This window comes from Acromyrmex echinatior, chromosome 1 (genome assembly GCF_024713525.1).
Source record: "Acromyrmex echinatior isolate Ae372 chromosome 1, ASM2471352v2, whole genome shotgun sequence".
NCBI lineage: Eukaryota > Metazoa > Arthropoda > Insecta > Hymenoptera > Formicidae > Acromyrmex > Acromyrmex echinatior.
In genome coordinates this window covers 16,567,148-16,587,145 of record NC_141852.1, presented here as the reverse complement: position 1 = coordinate 16,587,145, position 19,998 = coordinate 16,567,148, and the positions used below count along the sequence as shown (strand labels likewise).

At 33.7% G+C, this 19,998-nt stretch overlaps 1 protein-coding gene across 1 annotated transcript in view; it reads right to left on the bottom strand.

The window, feature by feature from the left end:
• Positions 1-19,998, bottom strand: part of orb2 (cytoplasmic polyadenylation element-binding protein orb2) — a 173,617-nt gene that overhangs the window by 135,247 nt on the left and 18,372 nt on the right. The gene's annotated exons all lie outside the window — the stretch shown is intronic.

Here is a 19,998-nt window from a genome sequence, read left to right as displayed (position 1 = left end):
GCATGTTTTTTGCAAGAATATTTTCCCAGAAATTCAAGAGAAGTCCACACAATTGAGATGTCATCGCCTATATGCAATTTTTATAGATTGATACGTATATTTTTCTTATATCATGCAGAGGACTGATGTGGCGTTCCGATACCACGAGACATCTGCCTTGTTCATCTCGCGTAGGACATTAAATGAATCTCAATCGATTATTCAACAAACAGCATGTATATTGTTAATCATCACTGGACTACCTTCCTATGTCTAAAATAATTAATCGAAGCGGCAGAACGTCTTCAATAATCGAAATCGGCAGACAGTCTCATAATATTTATTTCGATTAATTAAGCTAATTATGCTTCAATCAGCTACACGTGTCGCGGTTACATCATTCTAAATAATTATCGTGAGAAATATGCTTCATCGGCATGTTATTCGTGGTTCACTAAACAGAAACACTGTGGAGAAATTTATCAAATTTGCTTTTCTTCTCGTATTACATGTAAGTATGTATTTTCGTATAAAACTATGTAGCTTATTCTTTATTTTTATTCGATATGAATAAAAAATTAGTATGTTGTTAAATCTTTGAGAAATTTTGAAGAAAAATAAAAATGAATGAATTCTTTTATTACATAAAAGTTATTTTATTTTATATAGATTTTAAGGTTCTTGTTTTCTCACTGCGCGAAAGTGCTTTTCATGCTTACAAAATGAAAAGATAATTCTCTCTTCTTCCATTCCGTATTTGAGAATTATAAATAATAATATTCACATTTTTTCGGAGATTATTTCAAACAAACGAGCTATCGTACGAATGCAGGTCATATCCAGCGTAGATTTCACGCGAGCGAGACGAAAGGCGAGAGGCCGTGCTGGTCTTTATTGAGGAAAACAGATGTCGTTTGGGATAAAAAAACTATTCCGGACTGATAAGGTGAAACACGCCCAAAAACTGATACCAATGAGTTACGAGGCAACGCGGTCACGAACGGCTCGGTACGTCGCGCGCTCTCATCGTTCGACACGGATGTGACTTCGAACCGATCTATCTGTAATACGGATCCGGCACGTTATCTGCGGATTTTCAATCCGACCGTTCTAGATGCGCAGTGCACCTGTGGTTTATGGTCCGCGCTGTTCGATAACGATTTAGGATCCCTAGTGTCGCAGAACGGTCACGGGGGCGATCTTTTACTCTCACAATCGATATTGGTACGCTTTCGATTCAGCGCTGCAGACGCTCGAAAATAATGTTCGTGCTATTCCCTTCCGGCAAATAAATCAAATTCTTTATTAATATAGAATTGCGTTAAATAAAACTGGTGGAAGGTATATAAAAATTTTTCGATCTTTCTAATAGATAGAAATATATGATTTTTTAATAGAGTTATCTAAAAAAAAATTCATTTATTCAGATAATAAATAAAACAAAAAACGGCTCTTAAATGCTCTTAATTGCCCGTTTTTTGCTTTATTTGTTTAATATCTCAAGAGTCCAACTTAATTATTCGCTTTTTTTCATTTATCCAGGTCATAAAAATATGTTAGTTAATGAAAGATGTATGGACTAAAAGGGTGATGGAAATTATTTTATATTTGTTATGTATTTTAATTTGCAATTGAAGACTTAATATGCATGACATATTTTCGCATTTTAATTAATTTAGATATTGTTAAGGACCAAGAAAATATATAATATTATATTATTGTACACACAGAAAAATGCATATTGTATGCAAATAATAATTATTTGTTTTAAATATTTCGAAAGTTTATATATTCGCATATTTATCATAAATTTATCATAGGTATCACTTTCATTCGAAATATGTTTTGAATCTTAATAAATTTAATACTTCGCAATCAAAATTATTAAATTACAATAAATTTTATTTATAACATAAAATCGTTTTTTCAATAAAATTTTATAAATTTTATTCTTTAATTATACATTATATATTATCAAGAAAATATTCTTAATTAAAAATAAAAGCTTTGTTAAAAATAATCGCTACTAAAAAAAATAATCACTATTCTTAGCAGTAGAATTATATTTTTCTGAGTGCATTTACTATTTTTAGTTTCATTTTATCATGCTTTACAAGATTGTAGCATTGATAATTTCTCTCATATCATGATTTTATTAAGAAGGTAATAGAATTACGATATCGCTCGCTATTCTTGAGAGCTCTATTACTTGTTGGACTTCTTTGAGGAATGCCTATTTTCTCTGACGAAGGCTGAGTTACGGAACATAATGTAATATGTTTAACCGTCATCTCATATTTTACGTTTATGTAGACAACTGTACTAATAGTGTATATGGTATATATACGATACTATAATTAATTCGCTTAACTTCAGAAATACTTTTTTATCAGGATCGCAAAAATTTAGTCCTCACAAAGGTTATTGGCAATACTAATTTTTATTGTTGTTTTACATGTAATAATTACTAAATATTCTGTATAATACACATTAAATAATAATAAAAAATTTGAAACATCATATATAAATAAAAATAAATAAAACTAAATTATTAATATATGAATAACGATAGGAGAAAGAAAGATTAAAATTGACATAAATATAAATACTATTAGTAATTATTAGCAATTTTATTTTAATTAAACAGCTCAATTATAATATGCTATATGAGGCAGAATATTTTTTCTGTTCTTCTTTTATTTATATAAAAAAATCTCTAAATGCTGGATTCTTATATTGTTATACAATATTTAATTTTAAAAAATGTAGAGAGATCGAATGTAACTTCAAGTTCTACTATAAAAGTAGATATATCATCAGTATTAATCATTGGAATATGATTGCAATGCATTCTTGACATTAATCTATAGATATCCCTATAAGAATAGACTGCGCATTCCTATGAAGTTGTCGCTATCGATTTCGAAAGAGTGAAGTAGCTTGAATCATATCGCTTTCCTTTAAAATATTGAGTTGAAGAGAGACGCTAATAGAGTCGAAGAGAGATGCTGATGTAATTCAATTCTTTCTAACGGAGCACAGATGTTGAGATCAGAACACGCACAGTCTATACCTAGCTATTATATACATCCATACATTAATCGCATATCATGATTAATGCAATAGACGTGTTCATTAATTGTGGTCTTATATCGCGCGATGAAAAAAAATTACGTGAATAAGATACAAACCGCATTGCGATTCGTGATGTTTCATTAATAATAACATTTTATTACAATCGGACAGTTTGGAAATCTGTTGGTAATTTTTCCTCGATATGATTAATAAAGGACTCATTAATTGCTGATTAAGACATGATGAATCATCCAAAAGCATATAATCAAAATTCAATAACTCCTTTGAAATACACTGTTATTAAAAAACGCGATCGATGTACCATGGTTTTCTATTGTATTTTGTCTAATTACTAATTACTCGTTTCGCGTCTTACTCCATATTCGCAATCAACGGAAATTACATTCGTGAACGGAATGTGTTATGTGAAAGTGTACTGAAATATAAGTCTCGTTAAAGAAACAATTAACGCCCGTAAATATCGCGACGAAATAATGACTTATTACTCTCGTTTCCCTTATCTTGATGCGAATGAATCGTGCAATGTATCTTCTTCGATAAGCAACCGTCGCGTCGATACGCTTATGGCTAATCGCGGAAAGATTAATCTTGATGATAGCTAAGTATTATAATCAAGAAATGCGTTTTTTCTCGATACTTACCAAGATCGCATTTCAAAAAATAATGCATGTAAACGGCTTGCGTCGCTGTCTGCCAGCTCGAGTCTTGTCGCGACAACATCAGGGTTGATAAGAGATAATGTTTTTTTTTTAAACAAAATATTGTGTTTTTTTCAAACATGTTTTTAATTCTTCATACATGTTTCATACATACAGTATTAAATAATGTTATAAAAAAACATGTTTAGAGCATGTTAAAAACATCGATTAAGCTGCATATTTCAAACAGTATGTGAAATATGATTAAAACATCATTTTTATCATGACAACAAGTTCGTCCTTATATATGCTACAAAAACAAGTCCCAAAGAAAAATCCCAAATGGATCGTCATAATCTCGCTATTATAAAATATGATATCTAATATATTATGCCTATTTTCGCCAATGTAGATTAACAATTCCCAATTACTAAGTCTTCATCTTTTTCTTAGTTCTAAGAATTAAAACAAAATCAAGAGTAAGTTGAACTAAAATTAAAGTTAATCTACTTTAGTAGAAACGCATTAGAAAATGAAAATTCATTAGTGAAATATTCAACTATTTGTATCCCAAAACAGATTTTGATGAATAATTATTATCGTAAATATTATTTTTCGTTAGAGTGGCGTCATTAAAGTCATTTAGAATGGTTAATTCCATCCGATTGAGAATGTTTTAAAAAAATTGTTACGTGATTATTGTTAATTATTGCGAATATACTACCGTACATAATTTAATATATATACAATATTTGCATATATGAAATATTAAAAACCAATATTAATGTACTGAACAATGTAAATTGATGAGCTAATCTAGGTCGCGATATAACTATTATACGTCACATTAATTTTTATATCAAAAGTTTTCAAATTATGCTACTAAAATATTGCAATTTATCTATAGATGTATATTACTAACAATAAATTTTAATATTGTACATATTATACTGTTTTAAATTATGTGGTTTCTTTTCTGGAATAAAAATGTCAATAATTGATTATTCATTCTATTTAAATTGATTGAAATGATTAAATTTACTTCATTTGGATTATACTAAATTTATTTTTACTCTGACCAAAAAATTTATTTATGTAAGTTATTTATATATAATATCTATTATAATAAGTCTCATTTATATTATTTTAAAAAGTTTCATTTATATTATTTTAAAAAAGAATAAAATTATTTAATTTTCATTAAGAAAATGAGATTAATTATTAGGTGTTGGAATTAATTCGTAGCGTTTTACAAGTGATGGGAAGTACTTTCATTAATGTATTTTTTAATGCTCATGTGAAATAAATAACATTCTTTCATTAAAAAACGCTACGAATTAATTCCAACACCTAATAAAATGAGATTTCATTACAAAAATGTGATATTGTTTTGCTTTCTCAATTCATTAAAATTACACAATTCTATTCTTTTCGAAACGTAAAAAGATTAGAGAAAATGTATTATAATAATAAAGTAATTAATAATTCTTCGATTATACAAAAGAATGATAAACCTTATTTTTCAAATATAGATTTGACATTAAATTTAATTGCTCCTTTAGATTGAATAATTAATTATCAATTAATTTAAAAAATAATCAGTTTAAAATATTCAGTTAAAAATTTCTTTATATAATAATCAGTTAAAAATTTCTATTATTAATCAGTTTATAACAATCAATCGATTGTTATAATATATGTATAAAGAATATTTGCATATGTAAAATTAAAAGACGAAATCAATGCAAATTAATGTCACCTGAGATAATTGATCCTTTCTCGTCGTGATAATAGCGCCGATATTGTCATATCCAAATTTTATAATTAATTTCCAAATTATGTTACTAAAATATTTCACGTATTTGCAGGTCGATCCGCACAATATTAACCTCCAGTATTTTCTTCGTTATGTTTAAAGTAATAATAAATTCATACGTTCTGAATTTTGAAGTGATTGCTATGGACGTTGAAAAGGCCGAGTGCATTCTGGTGTATCAAGCGTGTCAAAACTTTCGCATATTTCGAGAACACTCGGAAGTACCTTGAAAGCATTACCGCTATTACGAAACCTCATGGTTATCGCGTACACTTTTACGGGCATTATATAATATTACTTTTAACGACGTGAATAGTAATACGGTCCGATCTTCAGCAAATAATTTTTTTTCACGGCACTTTGAACGAGAAATGAGTCTTGAGTAAAAATTTCTACATCAGCATGTATCGGAAAATAAATATATATATACATATATATATATATATATATATAATATTATATTATAAATGTAATTCATATTGTGTATTATAAAAGTATTAAATGATGATAAAGCCTTTTTGCAAAATATTATACTATGAAAAATGTTAAAAAGATTGCTAATAGTTTTTAATTTTCTATTTCTCAAATTCGTGATGCACCTTCGAGTTACTATTTGTAGTATAATATCAGATAATACGAATGATATGCAAAATGAATATCAATGTACATTTTCGAATTTATTTTGTCCACACGAAAAGGTTCTTGATTGCTAGAATGTTAAGACTTTTTGCAACATCGTTTTCATCATGCTTGAGATTACATAATTATTTTGACGGTTCAACAAAATTATTTTTAGATTTGTATTTAGCTACATTTTTAGACACTTCAGTAAAATTATTCATTGTGTGCAAGCATATAGAAAAGTGGCAATAAGAAAAGATCAATATAAAAAAGATAATTTTCTTTGTTTTCTTTGTTTATTATTATAGCGAAAGGGAAGCATTTAATACTCGGAATCCTCAGACATAGACCAATGAAACGTATGCAATAAATAACAGACAAATATAACACTTTATAAATGATATTAATGCTAATAACATTAACTTTCACCCTCTATTTTTCGATATTGCTCTTTTATATTTTATTTCGACTTTTATGCGGCTCTTACGCACATACTGAGCGACTGGTTAATTTCTCTGGAGGCGCACAAAACTTGACCAAAACGTGCCCGAAGGCGGCCATTCTTGCGGCCCCGGCGTAACCGTGGAGGCGATAAACGGCCTTAAAGCAGTATACAGGGGGACCAGGGCAGAAAGGGGAAGGAGAACCAGAGAAGCCAGGGGTAGAAGGACGGGGGGGGGTCAATGCCCTATACCGACGGCCGGATCCACCCCTAGATACGCGCAAATGACGTCGTTGATGGATCTGGTCTATGGTGCTGGGTATGGAAAAGAGGGGTGTGAGGTGGGAGGTAAGGGTGATTGATGAGGGAATCTACAGCCTACCAAGCCACTCTACGGCCCTAACTTAATCGCGCATCTCATGCTGACCTCGATATCGTTGAAAACATCCCTCCCCGCCACGTCACTCGTCTCGTTCCCTGAAGCTATCGCTCCTTTCTTACCACCGCGTTTCTACTTTCTTGCCTTTTGCCGAGGTGTCTCTTTTCTCCTCATTCGTATTCCCATCTCTCTTTCTTCTCTTCCTAGTAGATTTATAACTCCTTTTTTACGCGAAATCGTACGCATGCGAAGTACTTGTCAATGCAGCACTCTGCCGTTCTAAAGTTGCACGATATCGCTTGGATTGCGTAAAGTTTCATGCAAATGATAACGAAATAACTCTGTTGAAATAAAATGGAGTATCCAAATAATTTTAAAATTTACTATGCAATTTTTGCAAGAACATTTGTGGCAAATCTTAAATAAAGAAAAGATAAGTATATTACAGAATAAGAAGAAAAGGACAGTGGAATATTTGAAGAAAATTGTAAATAAAAAAGGTAAAGATCTGCATAAGGAATTCCAGATTTGATCCTATATGATTTTATGTATCTGATGATGGAAGATACAGTCGGAAAGCTTTTGCCAATATCATAGACTGATTGTGAGAAAATACAAGATAAAACGTAACTCGACATAAGCGTATTAAAACTTCATCAGCAAAACTCGGGAATGCTGAGAAGGGAAACGAAGTGACTCAAAGAGAGTTTGAAAAAGAGTCGGGAAAGGCAATCGGCGAGGAAACGAAAAGATAGATTACTAACGAAAGAAAATACAATTAAAGACGTTGGGGATAATTTCGAGCGGTGACCGAAAAGAAAAAGAAATTTATATACTCACTCACGTGCTATGAAGGAATCGACTCCGAGGGATATAGAAAGGGAAGGATAAGTGTAGGGATGGGACTAAAAGAGGCTGAAATACAATATGGGAAACAGGAGCGGAATGGAAGAAGGCGAGAATCCTCTCGGAACGGCAAAAAAAAGTCTTAATTGTATCTCGATTGGGTGGAACACTGTATTTCTCTCGTTTGCGCCCTTCTGTAACATCAGATACTATCGTCACATTGACAAAGTGAGAATCTTGAAGATTGTAACGCAGGATATTCTTATTTGTTTCTTTTTATCTTGGAATTGCGTTTTATGTCATTTTCTCTCCAAATCTATTAGATTGCGCAGAGGAAATATAGGTAACACGTAACGTCTGTCGTCAAGCATAAGATTACCACTGTATTTAATATAAAAAATTACTAGAAATAACTGTAATATAAATTGTTATATGTATAATAATCTACATATACATATAACAATTTTATTTTTATGTATTATATCTTTTTAAAATACAGCAAAATATGATTCAACTACATTTTAACATATTGTTGTATCATTTTTGCGTTTGTATTCTCTTTTGATAAATATTCTGTATGTTTTTAAGTTTAATTTTCAGTTTTTAAACATTAAACATTTCAAATCTTTGTCTTCTTTCTTTAAATGTTCAAAAAGATTAGCCAAATATATATAATTAAAATTTATGGACACTCGATGTAAATTTGTTTACGTGTGTGTTTATCGAATTATTGTAGAATATCTAGTATGCACTTTTCCAGTTTGAACGTTTCGATATCGATTTATTATAGTTCATGGCAAGTAATAGAGATGGGAATCCATCAGGTATTTGATTGCAAGATGCCTGGGGAAAGAAGCTATTTGCAAATGCGCGGCTTCGAGGACGCTGTTTATTAATTTCCCTAATGAATCCGCTGCGCTAGAATCCGAGATAGAACTGCTCTTTCGCGTACACGAACAATTAAGTATCCATTAATTGGGCACAGGTTTGAAGGCTCAGCCTTCGCCAATCACTGAGTTTGCTTTGCCCTCTAATTGTCTTCCTAGTAGAATACACGTTGACGTACACAGAACAAAATCCATTATGTGTTACAATTAATTGATGCTGATGCAACAGTGTTCCATTAGATTCACATTGACAATATACAAGATAAAAAAGGATAAAATTTTATATAAACATGACACCAGTCTCGCAATTTAAAAATTAAATCTATGAAGTAGCACAGAGAAAATGTTCTCCATCCTAGTTTTCGAACTCTCGGCGAGTTTCAAACTCAATTTCTCGACTTCTTAAGTATTTCTAACTTTAAGAGTATATAATCGCAATATAGATTTAGAATTAATATTCTGAAAATTATTAAGATAAAGAATAGGTAAGCGCGAGCTGTAAGTCGCTAAGAAGAATTGTAACTGTTCTTGTGTTTTGTCGATTGCGAATCGCATGAACACAAATACTATTCTACTGTGGTTTTGCAGGACCGCGGAAATAAACATTGCGGTCTCTCGAACGGGTCGAGAAACTCTCGACAGAATAAGTCGTGTCATGACTTTCGCCCGATCATTTGACCCACCGATTATTACGAGCCGCGTATATAATAAGAGCATAACGTTGGTAGCATTAATTCGATTGGAAGTGACCGGTGTCAATGTTAACACACTCATAAATACACGGAAATAAAGCCTATAACACGCAAGGCGAAAGTACGGGAAAAACGACGAAGGACAGGCTACATTCGCCTCTGACTGATTTCGCAAACTGACGGGTTTGCTTCAGAGTTCTTGCGGAATATTTAACGACGAGAGATTCACATAAATGATTCGGCGAGCTATGCTGAGATGAAGGAATCCACGGACGCGTTCATGGTGGTGGAAAATGGCGAAAGATAGAAAATGGCGAAATATCATCTGTGGACTCAAACTTGACCTTGATAGCACGGAAACGCAAGGCCAAGAGAAAAGGAACTTCCACCATCCTGAAGGATCTCGTATCTCGTTCGTGCGTGCTTCGTTCGTACGTTTGCCCGATGCTTTCAACCATTCTCGTTTGCCTCCGACCTTCCTCTCACTCATCCTTTCAACCCCCTTTTTTATTCTTTGATGTGGAATCTTTTGTCCTTGGGAATAATTACGGAGCTTTGTTTCGATGACGGGTTACATAACGGCTTAAATGCACGCCACTAATGGCATGGGGCAAAAAGCACAAAGGGCTACCCGAATACTGTCAAATCTTTATTTATAATTTGTCCGAAAAATCGTCGCGATTAATTACACAAGTCTTGTTTTTCCTTAACACCAATCTTTGCGTCGATTGTACATAATGTACCCTTTCTCGGACTTTTAAAGGATAAATTTTCTCGATTGCTTATATTATTATGATGTAATAAATTTGATCTTAATTATTGTACATAAGAAATTTTTTATGTAAAAAGAACTGAGAAGTATTATTCAATAAGTTTATTTCATGTCTCTAAATATAACTACGTAATGACGAATGACTACAAGACAGATCTATTTATATGTACATACATTATTGTATAACTCAAAGTATGTTACTGCTGTAGGGATAATTGATTAAATTAGTCCCTGATGATTAATTTGGACACAATGTAGCTATCGTTAGTCAGAGAAAATGTCAGTAGTAATAAGTATTTGATTTTTCGTAATAATATAACGCGTTCCAAAAATATATCTGCTAACATTTATAAATATTTAACCGCGACGTCTGTAAAATCGTCAATCACGAGCTTCTTTTTTCTTGACGCGATTTTTAGAGCATATTGTCGCAGGTCACTGCAATGCGGCTGACGGTGGCATTCGGTCAATAGGCGCACTGCCAGCTTCATCCAGCTCTAAATAAGCTCATGTTCTATTTTGCGTGAGAGAAATCGCGTATGCATGAATTCGCGAAAAAGGCATGAAATAAAAACGCAGGCATTCTCATTACATTCTTTCCATTATTTAATATTCTGCGTAAAAAAATCATTTTGCCATGGATTTTTTTTTTTAAAGAATGTTGGAATGTTTTATATATTATTAAACATTTGTTAAACTCTCTATTTTTTCCGCAACCCATTTCGTTCCGTTTTCATACGATAGAGAGGAATACGATCGGGTGTTTTTCGAGTTGGGAGAAAATATCGCGGAGAAAATAATGAACAGTCACGAGGACACGTTTATTATAATCTCTCCTCACTCTGCAAAAGTACATTTAATTAAAGGCGTCGAACGAGCGTATCTCCTTTCGGTAGTTTCTCAGAGATGGCAGCATTCCTCCTTTCTAGCTCGTCGATCACCTGGAAGCTACCTGCACTCGGTCGATAGTCGGGAACACGCGAATAGCAAGAGCTCCTGGCAAGAGGCAACCTGACCGCGCGCCGTCGCGCGACTGCTAATCTTCCTCTTGGAGCGGCTCTGATATCTTCTAGATATTTCACTAGAAAGATGAGATCGCGATTGCGAATCCTACACGGAAAAAAATAGATTGGGTGGTTCAGCTATAGGTGGTTCGCTTGCTGCGCGAATTCAATATTTATAATTAAGAAGATTTGATTTCTCCAACAAAGAAATTATGTCTGTAAGCAGTGTAAGCAATTATTAATATGCTAGCAGGTTATTCTTTGCTACAAAGAAAATTACTAATGTAATAAGCTATTTTTATTACAGCAGCAAAATATGCGTTATCTTAGCTAACATGTTTTGTTTGTGATCTATGTTAAATTGATTTTTATATAAAGTTGCCTTTTTGTATTAACAAATTTACTATTGGGTCATCTAAAAAATATCCGCGGTTTTTAGATGACCCAATATATTATAACAAATATAATTATCTATAATTAATAATTTTATTCAATTTTATACAAGCTTTGCTGCCTTAGCAAAAAAAACTGACTGTCTCCGTATATTGCAGCTGTAGATTTGCTGAATCAGTGCAGGTTTTAGTATTTTTGTTGTTTTAACAAATCTTTTTTTTCTGTGTATATCTCATACAACATCGTGATGCCGCATCGCGCTCGCAAATTCCAGATTCGAAATGCAAAAACATGCCGTTTTAATAAAAGACTTCCTAAGATGTAAGAATAATACCGGAGAAGATGACAAATGATCGAAACGAGTTATCGAAACCGCTTGAAGCCGTTGCGTATTTCATAAGGAAATATTACGTTTCGAAAATGAGAAAAAGGACGGGTAATACTAATTTAAAGCGTCGCTAAATTCCCTTCAGAATTTAAAAACTAAATTTATTTCAATAATAAAGTTTCCATTATTTTGTTTCTCTCCAGTTTGGGATTGGCATTGTCTGATTGTGATGACGCGAACACTGGTTGCTGTGTCATAATAAGCGAGATTCCACGTCACATGCCGATATGGTACATGTCCGTTAACTCCTACGAGTACATATTACATCTCTCTCTCTCATACCTACGTTCTTATTTCGATTAAATAAAAAGAATATAAATGTCTGGAAAATAAGATTAGAAGCAAATATTATTATGAGAAATAAATAAATAATTTATACAAATTATACGTCTAAATAAAAAAAATAAATAAAAATAAAGAGTCATTAATAAATATTGCAAAGTATTAGGTAATGCTACAAAAGATAAAATTTACGGTCATTATTGAGATTACATCACGAAGAGAAAAAATTTGCTATAAACACTAATCCTTGCCATAATTTCAGTAAAGTCCATTTGCAAATATAGGGATCGTAAATTATTTGCAAGTGTAACAAATATTTATTCTTTTTCGTACTCGCTACAAGAATTATTTGCAACAAATGTAAAATATTTGCAAATATGCAAATTTGTTTGCTATAAACAACAAACAAATCTGATAATTAAATTTTGCAATCTATTTGCGTTCATAGCAAAATTATTTTCCTCCGTAACGTTACATTTGATGTGTCTCGTTGCGAGTCCCTAAAAAATTAAATAGTATCAGTAGACATACTGATTCACGTAACGACATTCAGCCTTCAGTCGCGACATCGTGATATCAGCAAGGAACAATTAATCTGAAGGCTGAATGTAATGTCGTAATGTGGACCAGCTTGTTTGGTACTAATAATTTTTTGGGGACTCGCAGCATAATCTGATAGTAGGTTTAAGAAAATAAGGTCTGATAACGCGACGACGCATGATATGCGAAGAGAATGAAGCGATAAGATCTGAGTAGACTAACATGACCAAGTTTTGAATAGTCGGTCAAGCTGTAACTATAAGTTGTAAATTGATTAAGCATCTTAGATCGACTTTCTAGAAATCTAAAACATTTATACCTATTTTCTTAGTCAATTCTAATTTAATTTTCTTTTATTTCTCGAGCTTCCAGCTGTAATTTTCGAAGTTCTCGACGTTGTGCCAGAATTTCGAAAACGCGTGTCAAGATAGCGAATAGCTCTTCGCTTTATCTCGCACAGGCTTATGGGAGATGATATCGCATCGTCGGAATGTAATTCTTGAGCAAGGCAATTTTTCTGTGTCGCGGAAGAGATAACGGCATCTTTGTTCTTGCGGCACGAAAGAATTAATTTGGTATCATTAAGTGTTGCTAAATTATTAAAAAGTTATTAAAGAATTAAGTCAATAATAAATTATATAAAAATCAAGAAGTTGTGGAAGAGAAAAATCTGTCAAAAAATAAATAAAAATTCGAACATTGGACGTTTCATTTCGATCTTAAAATGTTACGATGTGGAAAGACAAGGTCTCTTTCATAAGTGGACTAAATTTAGAATCGCGCGACCTTTGAAACTGTATCATAAATGTTAAAAAAATGTATACGAGGAAAGCCTAGAACGATATCAATCATAAATTCGGAAAGTTACATAATCTTCCTTCAAGGAAAAGACAAGCGTTGTTCCCAGCGCTCTCAATGTGAGGAGGGTAACAGGATCCGCAAAAGGAGGGTTCGTACAACGTTCTACAAGCGGATCCATATTTTCCTTCTTTCGAGAAATATCCCGATGCGGAGGAAAATAATGAGAGCTGAAGGAAACCCTTCTTACCTCTCCCAGAGGCCAGTTACCGATCGGCCCTATTAAACCGGCCATGGCACGGCTTAGTCTCGCGTCCTTCCGACAAGTTTTCTCATATCGACTACGATCGATAACTACCCGCATCCTCAACTCCTCATATAATCTCTACTAATATCGTATCTGGATGGCGCCACCTCGTGACAGGCACATCGTGGATTTGTTGATGAAACGGCTCCGCGACCTCAATCCGGTATGATTCTCTTTTTCCACCCCATGGAAGGGGATTCGTCACCTCGAAAAAGATAAGTGAATTCTCGCCATTATTTTCGGAAAAAAATATCGAGTCTGAAATTAATACAGTTTTGATGGATAAATAATTGAAAATAAATAACCACAAGAAAATTGTTTTCGAAATGTTTAAAAAATTATCTACTAACATAAGATAGACAGCCAGAATAAGAATGCAAACGTCAATGATAATAACATTTATAAGAAAAAAATATGTAAGCTCGTTAAAATCTAAATTCAAAGTTTATAATGATGCTCCCCATTTGCAGAAGTGTTTCGTTAAGAAAAGTTCATTGACTTCGCGCAATTCTTCCTCTGGCAGACTTTTCACCCTAAATTCAAAGAAAAGAGACGGACAGCGCAGAAGGGCGCGTAGTCACTTCCGCTAACTGGAAAAGCAGCACGTCGGATTGTGAAAAATCAATAAAATCGCGCACCGAGTTTACGGTGGATCGTAGAAACGGGGGTTCATTGACTCTTCGCGTTTCTACCTTCTACGATCTACATGTTCTTAGAACCCAGTCGAACTTTGTAAAATCGATAAAGACGCTTTGGAGCACGTGCTCGTAGAACGGCAGTACATTTGATACCCCTCGGATCTAATTTTCTACATGTATCAGACTATTTCTGAGAAACGATCATGCTACATCATTTATGCAGAATCGTAAGGAAAAACGGATCGTATAGATTCTTTTCTATATGGCGCATTTAAATATACAGGGAATGTGATTTCTCTTCGACGATCTTGATTTTATATTGAGATCAAATTTTTATGCCAGCGTAGCGAAATTTGAACGCTAACATATTTATAGACTTACTGCTGATTCATTAAATATTATTATCACGCGCTCGCACGTTTGGTGTTAAATATAGAAGCTTGATCCTATAACGTTTTATTTATACAGTGTGTCGCGGAATATGTTCAATGTAAATAAGAAAATAGGATTAGCCAGCGCCGTAACGTGGGATCTAGATTTCTGATCAAATACCGTATTTCACGTTCCTCTCTATATGTATAATATAGTTTCTTCACAAAACATCCTTACAAAATTAACTTTTTTTACTAGTCAAGAAGACTTCGCGTTTAATTTGAAAGCGTGGAATATGCATTAATTGTTTTCTTTCAAGGTCATGATGGTGCGGCAAACTTTGATGTGTGCACTTGCACTCTCGTTATCCATTCACTTTTTCAATTATATGTACACGCTTATGTACGACTCGAGAAAAGGTGAGGGATGTCGGAAGAATAAAACAAGAAAGAGAAAAAAGGAGGAAGAGAGAGAGAGAGAGAGAGAGAGAGAGAGAGAGAGAGAGAGAGAGAGAGAGAGAGAAGGGGAATAAAACACATAATCCAATGAAACCCTAGGTGGAGAACGCGGCCGTTAAAACCACCCTCCACGATTCCATCGTGCTACTAGCTGATTACATGACAGTTACATATAGGTCAGAAAATGAAATTACAAAGCCAACATTATTCAAGGACGCGTGAAACGTATATTAAACACAGCCATTTATTCAGAGGTAGCCGTGGGTGATCCACTCGCATATCCATGAATGAAACTACATTTATTAAAGGGGTAAGATAAATTGTCCAACACTTTATACATTATTGTTAACTATGTTATATTAGTAGCGCTCATGATATTTTAAGAAATAAAAAAAGATGTGAAAAGAATAAAACAAACAAGCAGTACACAACAAAGTTGAAAGAAATATTGTTTCCCGAAGTTAAATATTTATCTATAATTTATCTATATGACGAATTTAATTCAAGTGCATACGTTTTTCTGTATGTTTTTTTAGCTTACATCTATTTTGAGATAAGCTCTATTTTATAGATAAATACGAGGATAGTTCGAAAAATTCTCGGCCTAACACAGAAATGACGCCACACATATCAAACTGCTATAATTTGAGACAAGTTTGATCTTGCACAGAGCTACTGTTAAAGTTTGACAAATGCGTTCATTAGTTTTGTTTCGGTCGTATAAAGCAACCAACTTTTGATTCCATCATGACAATGCACCTACTCACACTTCTTCAATAGCGCTTCAAATTGGTTTCATACACACTGTATTCAGATTTAGTCTCGAGTGACTTTTTTCTCTTTCCAAACATAAAGAAATGGCTGGCAGGAAAAAGATCAGCCTCAGATATTGAAGTAATCGATAAACTAACGCTTACTTTGAAGACTTAAAGAAATCGCATTACATGAACGGTATAAAAAAGTTAAAATATGGTTGGAATAAGTATATTGAGTTGAAAGGGACTATTTTGAAAAATAAAAAAAAACTTTGCTAAAAATTATTCAAATCTTTCGTTTTAGTTTGAATATTTATTTTCCTGGATAGCCGTAGTCGAGAAAAAGAACGTTATCTAAGATAGATTAGAAATTTAAAGTGTCATTTTCACACTTTCAAAAATTCGAGGTGAAAAGGGTGCGAACTAAGCTAACTTCGCAGCCAGAATAGCTTTTTCTTTTAGCAAAAAGCTCTCTTCTTAGAGCCATTGTGTGTGAAGCAATGCTGAGTGGGCGTACTTGTCGCCGCGATCCCATCTCGAAAAATGTCGTCGTGCCATTTTAGCACCATAGTAGTAGGTCAAGTTTTTAGAAAATCCAGGTGTAAACCTAGGTCAGCTCGTTCGCGTGATCATCTTCGCAAGAAAACGAGCGATTCACCACACCTGGCTCTACCGCAAAAGTTCAATAAAGTTTTCCTCCTAATAGACGTACCGTATACTGGAAACTGGACGTGCCGATAAACTTTGAGAATTTGAAACTTTATAATTCATGATGGACGATACTTGAATCCGATTACTCGTATTTCCATGTAAGTTGCCATGAGGAAAATTAATTTCTAAATTCTTCTTGATGTCTAAAGAGCTTATATATTCTTGGAATATTTTCATTTAAAGTCGAATAATATTCGGACGTTGTAATAAATCTGAGTTATTATATTATTATTATAAGAGAACACTCAAAAAAGATATTCTGCCAATAAGCGGGAAATTCCTCTTAGCATTTCTTCTAAGCAAAAAATCTTACATGAATCAGGCGTATATTTATAACATATAATCGTTTATAAAAATGAGGACACATGAGCTCTGATCAAAAATAAATTCCTCTATGAAAAATTCTATTATAATAACTCGAATAGCCTTTCAAATAAAGGATACTAGCAGTACGCTTTTTTGTTAAAAAAAGTTTATCATTTACGTGTTACCGTAGCTACGCGCGTATGTCAATACATGCAAGACATTCTTTTAGTATTGAGGCTTACAATCTTAAATCCAGCACCTTATGATTATATAAAATTTCTCTACTTTGCGGAGTATCTTCTTGAGGTTGTACATAAATGGAAAATCCTCTGACATTAACACAGAACCGTTAAACGGTAGAATATTTTTTTTTAGTGATATATCGTGTTTTCTATACGATATTTTTAAGCATTTATCGATTTTAAATAAACGGCGGAAACAAAATAATATACAATAATAATGTTTTCTAATCGGTCTTTTAGAATTTTCCTTTTTAAAAGAATTTTCAAAAAAGAAATTTATATTTATAGAAAATATAAAATCTGTTTATAAAATTGTTTTTGCATAAGAAGGTCTTATCCTCATCAATCACTTTTTCTGTCACCTGCTCCCTTAAGTGTTGCCGTTCATCTTCTTCTGCACATCCTTCTCTTTTGTGAAAGGTTGACACTCTTTGCTGCCATCGACGTGGTATCACTTACATACTACATCGTTATTTAACTTTGTTTTTCAACGGATCAGATTTTAATTGCGGTAGAGATACGAGATGGATTAAAACAAAAGAACCTCGCCACGAAGATCGCTAACGTCGTCTCAGCAATTTTCAAGATAATTATACAAAGCAATGAAGGTGTTGATTTTCTGAACGTACTGAATCTTATGTCCTTCTTTCTTTCTCAATCGATATAGCATGATATATAATTTAAAAATAACTTTATCTTCAAAAGACGAAATATAATGAGCAGAGTTATTATCGTTACAATAGAAAAGAATAATTGAGAGAAACGAATATAAACTACTCTCGTAATTTTTCAAGCAAGAAACCTTTCTTTTATATCATTTATAAAAGTATTTTCATTATATGTGAAAAGAAATAATTCCGATTATATAAAGGAGTATATTAATATACTCTATCATATCGTTTTAGTTTCCCATTGAATACTCTCAGCAACTTTAGTAATGCACCCGCATACATCCGTAAGAGAAACATGGATACTCAATTATCACACATCCACCTAATTCAGATTACCTTCTTCGTGACCCGTCAATGGTAGCTACTTTCTCAGCACTCGCATTGTCTTCTTTAGAATGTGATTCGATCGATAAATCTCAACGATGCCGGACTATAGACATTCCGCTAAACTCAGCGCTCTTCTATTTTCACCGCCCGCTTCTTTGAAGCGAAGGAGACTTTCGCGGCTATACGACGAACCCTTTCGGGATCAAGTAGATGGGTTCGTTTGAAGTTAGCTAGAAAAAAAATCCGAGATTTTTCGCGCCGAGGTGTCCAACCCCCGATCCCGTTTATCCTCTTTCTCTCTCTCTTCCTCTTCTGATTGTTGTACGGCTTCGTCGTACGGAAACTACCCGACACGGTAGATTCTCGGCGATAGCACCCTTGCCCTTGACTACAGAGCGCGAGAACGCTCGTCTGAGGGGTTTGTTGGCTTTCTCTCTCTCTCTGTCTCTTCCGCTTGTTCCTTTCTTCCTCTCTTTCTCTTCCGGTAGACAAGGGCACAAAAAAGAAAATGAGGAGCGAAAGGGGTAGAAGAGGAAGGCGATGCAGGCGAGACGCATGTCGTCCTGCCTTCACAGCTTTCACTCTCTCGCTCTTCTCAATGCGATGTGCGTCCGTTCATCCATCCGTCCGCATGTGCGCACCGCATAGTTGCATGGCGTCGTCTCTCTACGTGCCGACGTAAAGTGAGTAGAACGCGTCGAGTGGAGGGTGCAGAGTACTCCGACGGTGCGTCGAGTGATCATTCGGGGTTGGATTGGTTGGTTAGTTGTTCGATTGGTCCCCGATCCTATATCCTAAGAGACTCATTCATGTAAAGATCGCTGCTGTATCATGGCATAACAGCAATTCACGAACAACGTTCGTATAATAGATCGATTAAAATGAATACATATTTCCTCACATTTGTATATAATCATCGTCCATCTTGTTAATATTCTGGTCGACTGTGTTACCGCGAATATTGCAAATAAATTTATAATAGGATTAAAATTTTGCAGAATGCTGAATGGCACTAGGAAATATTTTCATGTAGTTTCCATACTCGGCTTCGCGCGTTAATTGCTCTTCAATTTCAATGGCATCGTTATATCTCACGTTTACGCGGGTTCATATTGGGGCGATCGACCTCGAGTGCACTCTTGATGTAATAGACATAGACTCGAAGCGACGTAATCAAACGGTGCATTAAATGCAACGTTACGACTGAAGATCGATTCGCGGAATATATATAGCGGAGTACGATCACGAACGTCGTGCTACGTCAACATAAAGAAGTCATAGTGGACGCTATATTTTATCGTTATGTTTCGTATAATTAGAATCTACAAGTCGATAGCGGGAAACCAACCGGTGCGATACGTCATAAGATACTAGTCTTTCCTAATTTGTCCATAAAATCATTGAAATTCGTATTCCTTTTCATTATTCTCACGTTATCGCGCAATAATATATAAAATCTGTGGCAATCAGCCAAGTTTACGCTTTATATCTTCTGTCGAATTATTTGAAGGGGATCTACAATTGAGGTCTAATTCTATTCTATTTCAGAATGCGTAAAGTTCAGTAACACAGACAACATGTTTTTCTTATATTGTCCTACTTTTTCTGTGCAGATCATATTTACGCATATTTATAATT